At 37.4% G+C, this 7,911-nt stretch overlaps 1 pseudogene; it reads right to left on the bottom strand.

Annotated features, from left to right (window-relative positions):
- LOC144238509 (olfactory receptor 5G3-like) overlaps nucleotides 1-4,232 on the bottom strand; it is a 20,955-nt pseudogene extending 16,723 nt beyond the window's left edge.
- Between the last annotated feature and the right edge of the window lie 3,679 nt (nucleotides 4,233-7,911).

Here is a 7,911-nt window from a genome sequence, read left to right on the forward strand (position 1 = left end):
GAAAGTGTCTTCACATGCAAGAGAAAGTAGAGGGGAAATATGACAGAGAAAATGATTGATGATATTTGGACCACAGAAGGGTAAGCAAAAAATGTCAATGTCATATGGGTCATGCTGCTTATAAGAGCCATGACATAAGTCCCTATAACCAGCTGCACACAGACCTTCTGGGACATAATAAATGTATACAACAAGGGCTTACAGATGGCCATATACAGTCATATGCCATAGGAGCCAGGAAGAAGCATTCACATACCACAAAAAGATCCAAGAGCCACATCTGTGCAGCAGAAGCTGTGAAAGGGATGCATTTTTTCTCTGCAAATATATCACAGAGCATCTTGGGGGCAATGGAGGAAGGGAACAAATATCTAGAAAGGACAAGTGGCTGAGAAAAAAATACATAGGTGGGTAGTCTGGGATCCGTCCTTGTGAGAGTGAGTATCTCCAAGTTACACCCTCCCACCGCCCCCAGTGTGATGAAATAAAAGCATGACAAAGGACAAATCTGCTGATGAAAAGGATTTGTGAGGCCGTATAAAAGAAGTCTGGTCTCTTCAGAAGAAAAAAAATATAACTACATAAGGTGACTCGTGTTAACTAAATCTATTGCAGTTATCATTTTACAATATGTGCACAGATCAAACAATTATGTTGGATGCCTTAGACTAATTCAATGTGATATGTCAATTGTATATCAACAAAATGGAAAAAAGTGAATTATTCAGGAAGTATGTAGCCATTGCCTCTCTAATACTACCTTTGTATCTGGAGTAGATGATTTACAAAGGACCTTTACATCCCTGATCCTCTCTGCTCATATACTAGCTTGCTGACATTTTGTCACTGTAATTTTGTGATTGTGTGTGTGAAATGCAGAATGTACTGCAATTCTTTAGTAGAGTGTTGATTTTTGTGTCATAGGCAGGGTATGAATTCTGTTTTTATAGTTACTCAGCCTGGCACACATGAAGAATCAATGCCCATGAGCTCATGACTTGGGTCACACTTTTATTTCCTGCAGGTACAATTTTCTTTCAACCATACTTCTGTGTTTCATGTTCTAGGATGTAGCAACATATCTAAGAAGTGACAGGATAAACCATGTATTTGTGCAACTTCAAGACTCACTGAGAGCCACGTTCTGTCTTTCTTTGAAGGCTTTCTTTAAAAAGTATTTATCCACTGACGTTCAAAGATGTCAATCGTCTCTAAGGCCCTAAAATATTTTGGCTTGTCTTGCTTGTTCTTCACCCTGCTTTATCCCAGTTTTTGTGTCTGTGTTGGGGAATGACGTAAGTCAAAATGCTATTCCATAAAGAGGAAATGGGAGTCAAAGAATACTACAGTCAATAATTAAACAAATTTTTACCTATGTCTCTGCATAGGCAATGCACCTGACATTTGACTGGGGGCTATTCACATTAAGAGGCTGAGTCCTCCTGGAGATTACAGGCTAGTACAGTGGAAAGAAAAAGAAAAAGATTGAAAAATGTTTACATATCCATCCATGATGATCTCTGTGACAATGGTAATGAAAGGATTAAGAGAGAGTGTAAAGGAGCATATTTTAGCAAGGATGATAAAAGAAAATCTCTTTAAATAAAATAGAGATTGGGAAAGATGGAAAAAAATTTTTATAGTATGGCTTTGCATGGAGTTTAGAGGTCATTATTTGGATCATAAAAGGAGAAAGGGCCCCACACGGTAGTAACAGATGTGTCTGGTATTCTAGCACAGGAGTAGAGTATGTAAGCTCATTGACCCTGGTCCTCAGGATACTTTTTTCAATCCTTTATATGATGTAGGATTTGGGAATGTGCAAGGTTGAAAGTGTGAGGACATTATGTAATGCTTTTGCGGGAGAAGGGATTTATTTATTTTTTTAAGTTTATTTATTTTGAGAGAGAGTGAATGCGAGCAGGGGAGGAGCAGAGAGAGAGAGAGAGAGAAAGAATCCCAAGCAGACTCCCTGCTGTCGGTGTGGAGACCATTGCAGAGCTCAGTCTCAGAAACGCTGATGTCATGATCTGAGTGGAAATCAAGAGTCAGATGCTTAACTGACTGAGCCACCCAAGTGCCTCAGGAAAAGTGATTTATTATGGACTTTATGAGTGCTGATAAAAGTGATCACTTTGGAGAATAGATTAAAATGGTTATCTTTCACCAGAGGACTCGTTGTTGCATAGATTTATAAGATCTTCCAAGCACTTTATGCTGCATTGATTATGGTCTATTTCCTAGTCACCCCAGAGCTCCCTGTGCTGTGAAAACAGGACCATACAAAACTCTGAGCAGATCGTCATGGTAGTATAATCTCATTGCCTTTTGCGGGGAGGGGAGAGCACACTGCTCAGGCCACACTCCCCTTCAGTGGTATGTGCACCATCCAGAAGCTTCCTCAGTGGAATTGCTGAGTCCTTCTTGGAGTCTTAATGTGGTCTGTCCATTTTCTATTTCTTCATCACAGGGTAGTGTTGCAGGTCAGTCTTTACCTCTTGAATCTCTGCTTAAATGTCATATCATCAGAGAGGCCATCTGGACTTCTTCATCTAAAATAATTCTCTGCTCCTCCCATATCTCAACCACTTATCTTTCCTGAATTGTTATTTTTCCAAGAACTTAAAAACACCTGAATATTATTTACTTTCTTGTTTGCTTAGTGTGTGTCTCTCCCTGTAGATGATGATATTCATGACAGAAGGATGCTCATGGTCATCACTTTATGCCTGATGCACCAGCCTCACACATAATGGGTGCTCAATGTATGGTTGTTGACTGAACGAAAAATATATGGTCAATCCTATATTCTTTTATTCAGTGAATATTATATTTTGACAGACATAGGTTCAACGATCAACTCTGGTTTTGTTTCTTTCCATGGATTATGGCTTATATGCAAATGACAAAATGCATCAGAATTGAATAATACCCATATACACATAAATGCATGTATGACTTTACATGGAGTATGGCATGCAATAGTAACAAGAATAAGAACTTATTCTACTTATATTTACAATAGATTCTGATATCTTTTTACATGTATAATATCTCAACTATAGATATAAATCTTGGAAGTATTACAATTGACTTCTCATAGCAAGTTATAGGCATACAACTTAAACTATTTCTCTTGGATTTTGAGTTGTAAGGGGAATGACACAATGCCAGAGAAATGGCTGGAGGACATTTTTGTCAACCAGGGTCCCTGGAGTAAACAGACAGTATCTGCTACCAGGACACCCAGAGCTGTCTAGGTTTTTGTCCAGGTGATATTCAGAAGTACCTAATATACTTCTGTTGAATTTCCTATGTCTGTTGTTTGCAACTGAAACTCTGATATATTGTTTAATTTTTCTTTTTCGAGAAAGAGAAAGAAAAAAATAACACTTTTTCAAAGTATTCAGTAGTTATTATTCTTTTCTGTAATAATTTCTTCAATCAGGAGAAGGGGACTAGATTAAATTGGGATTTTATTTCTATTTAAATATTAGTTGAGGTTCTCAGTCATAATTAAATGATTCTGTTTTGATAACCAGCACAATTCTACTCCTGGAACAGTCCTGATAAGAATTATCATTGATTGAAGGCATCAGAATTGGCAAAGAGGAAGTCAAACTTTCACTCTTCNATTAACATTAAAAAATATTTTAGAAAGAGCAAAAAAAAAATAAAATAAAATGCAGATTTTGTTTTTGTTTTCTTTCCCCATTGCATTTGGGTGCAAAGAGAGTACTGAATTCATATAATTGTGTTTCGTTGGCTCGCTATCATCATTGGTCTAAGAAAAGCTTCTCTATTGATTAAACTATTGCCTACTCTTTTATCCTCTTGTCTACTCTCCAGAGACCACCATTTTAATGTGTTTGTGCATATGCGTTCTTAATGTCTTCAGTAAATATTTAGTGTGTGTGTAGAAGTATCTTATATTTGCATAAATAAATGTTATTGCTTATCTATTTATTTATTAAAAAAAAGAATTATCATTGATTGAACTTCCACAGTGCAGGAGGAAACATACTATGTGCTTTCCAGAATTGTCATCTCTGATGTCTTTGTTATTACAGATTTACACTCGAGTAAAATACTGATGTCTCCATTATTTTAAAGGTGAAGATGCTCCTGTAGTCAGTTTCCACTGCTGCATAGCAAGTGGCCACAAAGCTATAAGTCCCAACCACAAAAATGTGCTCCTTCTCATTTTCCCTGGGCTTTGGGTCTGGGTCCATTGTGATCTGATTCTCTGCTCAGAGTCTCACAAGGCTGAAATCAACATGTTGGCAGGGCTTGTCTCTTTTCCAATCTCACTGGTGTGTTTGAGAAAATTCAGTCCTTGTGGTTGTAGGGATCTGGTGCCTGGTTCCCCAGGGGTCTCAGCCAGAAGCCTGGAGTCTCAGCTTCTTAGGCTGCCTGCCTTCCTGTGGCCCCTCCAGCTTCAGACCAGCAGTGACTCATCTAGCTCTTCCCACATTTCCAGCCTCTCTGGCTCTTCTGCTCTCAGCTGGAGAAAGCTCGGGACCCACCAGCTCATCCAGGGTCATGTCTCTTTGAAGGTTAACTGTGCCTCATAGTGTAACATAATCATATGAGGGGTATTCAATCATATGAAGAGATTGTAGGAATCAGGGCAAAGATTAGGAATCTTTATAGGATAATTTTGGAAATTCTGTCACCCACACTGATAGCCTCACAATAAAAGTCAATCCTAAAGAATGATATTCTGTAAGAGGAAGAATTGGCATTTAAGCTTGTCCTTGTTAATTTGTGGTGTGTGTGTGTGTGTTTGTGTGTGTGTGTGTGTGTGTGTGTGTGTGTTTTCTTTCCTGGGCCCTCAGTTGTCCTATATTTTTGTTTTTGTTTTTATGGCAATATAATTTTTAAAGCACCCATGAGTACAGAATATTTATTCTTTAATAATAAGGCTATTTTATGCATTTGCTGAGGATCTGTGCTATGTGTTTTGCAAATATTTCATTGAATACTTCAGTTTCCATTTGTGGTATGAGTTACTTGATCCACGTTAGAGCTGGAGAATTTGAGGCTTCAGGGAGCCTGAGCCACATGCCTCAGATCAAGGCATCTTCTAAATAAATGACAGAGGTGCTACCAGACCCCATTCTAGTCTCCCAAGCTCTAGTCTTGTCACACAGTCAGGGTAAGGCCGATATTGGTACAAGACTTATCATTCTTTTTTCCCTCAGTATTTCTCTGGGCTCACATTTCTTATTGCAGACAAAAATGAGACCAATGCAATGGAGATAGTTATTATTTTAAGATGATAATCCTGATAAGTTCTATAAAATGATGTAACTAAAAAGAATTTGAAGTAAATCTGCCAAAGGCAATTACTTGTGCTTTTCCATGCCAGTGCACTTTGGGAAAACAGCATTTGCATTGATTCTGATGAACACTTTGAATTAATTTTAGTGTATTTTGATTTTGAAACCAATATTTCAAATTACTCTTTGAGTGAATTGGCCTGACTATAAGGTTCTCCCAGTGTAATTAGCATCCTCATTTTCTCAACTCTCAGAAAATAGAGGTAAATGCTTGGTAGGAGTTTTGATAATGTCAGTTCAAGCCACTAAGATATGACCCTTGACCTATTAGAGTGTTTATTAGTGAAGAAAATCATAAACAAAGAATGATATATGGTAGCATTTTTTTCTTTATTTTTTTCTTTAAATTCAAGCTAGATAGCATACAGTTTGCTCTTGGCATCAGGAGTAGAACCCATCCATTCACCTCTTACATATGATACTGAGTGACAGAAGAGAGGCAAAAGATACTGTTAAAATTCAAATAGAGTGATCATTTTTGTCTAAAAGGGATCAAGGAAGGCTTCCTGGATGAAGTTATAATTAAGCAATACCTGGCAGAACAGGTGGGATTTTGACTTACAGTATTTCAGTAATTGAGAAGGGAAAGTCGGGAGGGCTGTAAGGAAGTGGTTGCCTGTGGGTCTGTGTGGGAACGGTAAATCAGTAAGTCTGAATCTTATAATGCTCCTATAGTGAGAAAGGGAGCTGTCAAAATAGGTTCTGCAACACTGAAGAAGTCATGTTAAAGTGAATCCAGCCTCAAATCATCCCAAATTATTGCTGTGATTCTGAAGTTTATATGGAAACACAGAGGGCCCAGAATATCTCAGTTAATCTTGAAGAAAGCAAACCAGGTAAGAGGTCTTCCTCTACTGAATATAGACTTAAAAAACTATAGTAATTAAGGCAGGATCAAGAATAGACTAACAGCCCAGTGGGACAGAGTAGAGAGTCCAGGTATATTAATGAATGCATGTAAATACCTATTGTTAAAGAATAGATATTGTTAAAGACTATACAGACCCAGTATACGGACACTTCATTTATGATGAGGGTGGCAGAGTATAGTAGTGGGGAAAGAAAGGATTGAAAAAACTGGTGTTGAATCCATCGGATGCCCGAATGGGAAAAAAAGTGAAATTTTACGCCCATCTCACAAGAAACGTTAACATTAATTCCAGATTATTTGCAGATTGAAATGTGAAAGGCAAAGAATTAGGGCATCTAGAAGATATTGGAGAATATCTTTATGATGTATGGTAGAAAATTAAAAAACAAAGTAGGCCAAACAAATGCTAAACATGAAGAAAAACATTGATTCCCTGACTATATTAAAATAAAGACTTAAATTTTACCCTTAAGAGCATAAACCTGGAAGCCACAGCAAGGGAAAGTGTTATTTAAAGGCATATAAGTGACTTATCTGAAGAACATCAATAGCTAGTATAACATTTTTTAAAGTTTATTTATTTTTGAGAGATAGAGACAGAGCATGAGAAGGGGAAGAGTGGAGAGAGAGGGAGACACAGATTCTGAAGCAGGCTTCAGGCTCTGCACCATCAGCACAACTGTGAGATCATGACCTGAGCCAAAGTCAGAAGCTTAACTGACTGCGCCACCCAGGCGCCTCAATAACTACTGTAACTTTTAAAGAAAGACAATTCAGTGATGGAATGCAAGCAAAACATTTCAACAGCCAATTCATAAAAATGGTATGGGAATGACTTGTAAACATTGCAAAATTTTTCAGTCTTTCTAGAAATGGCAGCTAAAGGCACAGTGAGATACCATTATACACTGACCAAAATGGCTAAAATGGCTAATACTGACTCTCATACACTACTTATGGAAGTGAAAGCAGTGGAAATAAGTTTTTGAAGACTTTCTGAGTTATCGATCCTCAGGAACATATACATGTTCAATAACCAAGAAATTTTCCTCGCAGGCATATTCCCAAGAGAAATGCATCCTCATGAACACCAGCCAAAACCCATGGCATTGATTGGATGCTCATTAGAGAAAAAAAATCACAAAAGCTAAAAAATGGGAATAATTCAAATACCCACCAATAAACCAATTGATAAATCATTTGTGGAATATTAATATAATGGAATACCGACATCCATAAATACATGAACTAGAGATTTATACAGTAAAAGATGAATTTCACAAATATGAGATGGATGGATATGACTTATTTCCTGACTTGGGTGGTAGCATACATGCATGTGCTCACATTGCAATAATTCAGTGAACAGTACATGTACGATTTTTGCACTTTTCTGTGTGTGATTCATCAATAAAATTTGAAAAAATGTAGTATCAGGCTTGCATTTTTCAGTGAAACCTCTGTCAATTTCTCACTGCATATGACAGAGATTCTTCACACATTGTGATCCTCAGTGATCTTCCTATGAGTATCAGAAAAGGAAGAGGAAATATCACAAAGCTAAGTAATCTATCTTGGGGCTGATCTTCAACTGTAATAATCTCATGCTGAGCAGTTTCAGAAATTTTGTGGTTCTTCTTGTGGGGAAAACTCAACAGTTGTTACAACATTGTACTAAAGTTTACTCATAACAAATAT

The sequence above is a fragment of the Crocuta crocuta genome, unplaced genomic scaffold, assembly GCF_008692635.1.
Source record: "Crocuta crocuta isolate KB4526 unplaced genomic scaffold, BGI_CrCroc_1.0 scaffold405, whole genome shotgun sequence".
NCBI classification, from domain to species: Eukaryota; Metazoa; Chordata; class Mammalia; order Carnivora; family Hyaenidae; genus Crocuta; species Crocuta crocuta.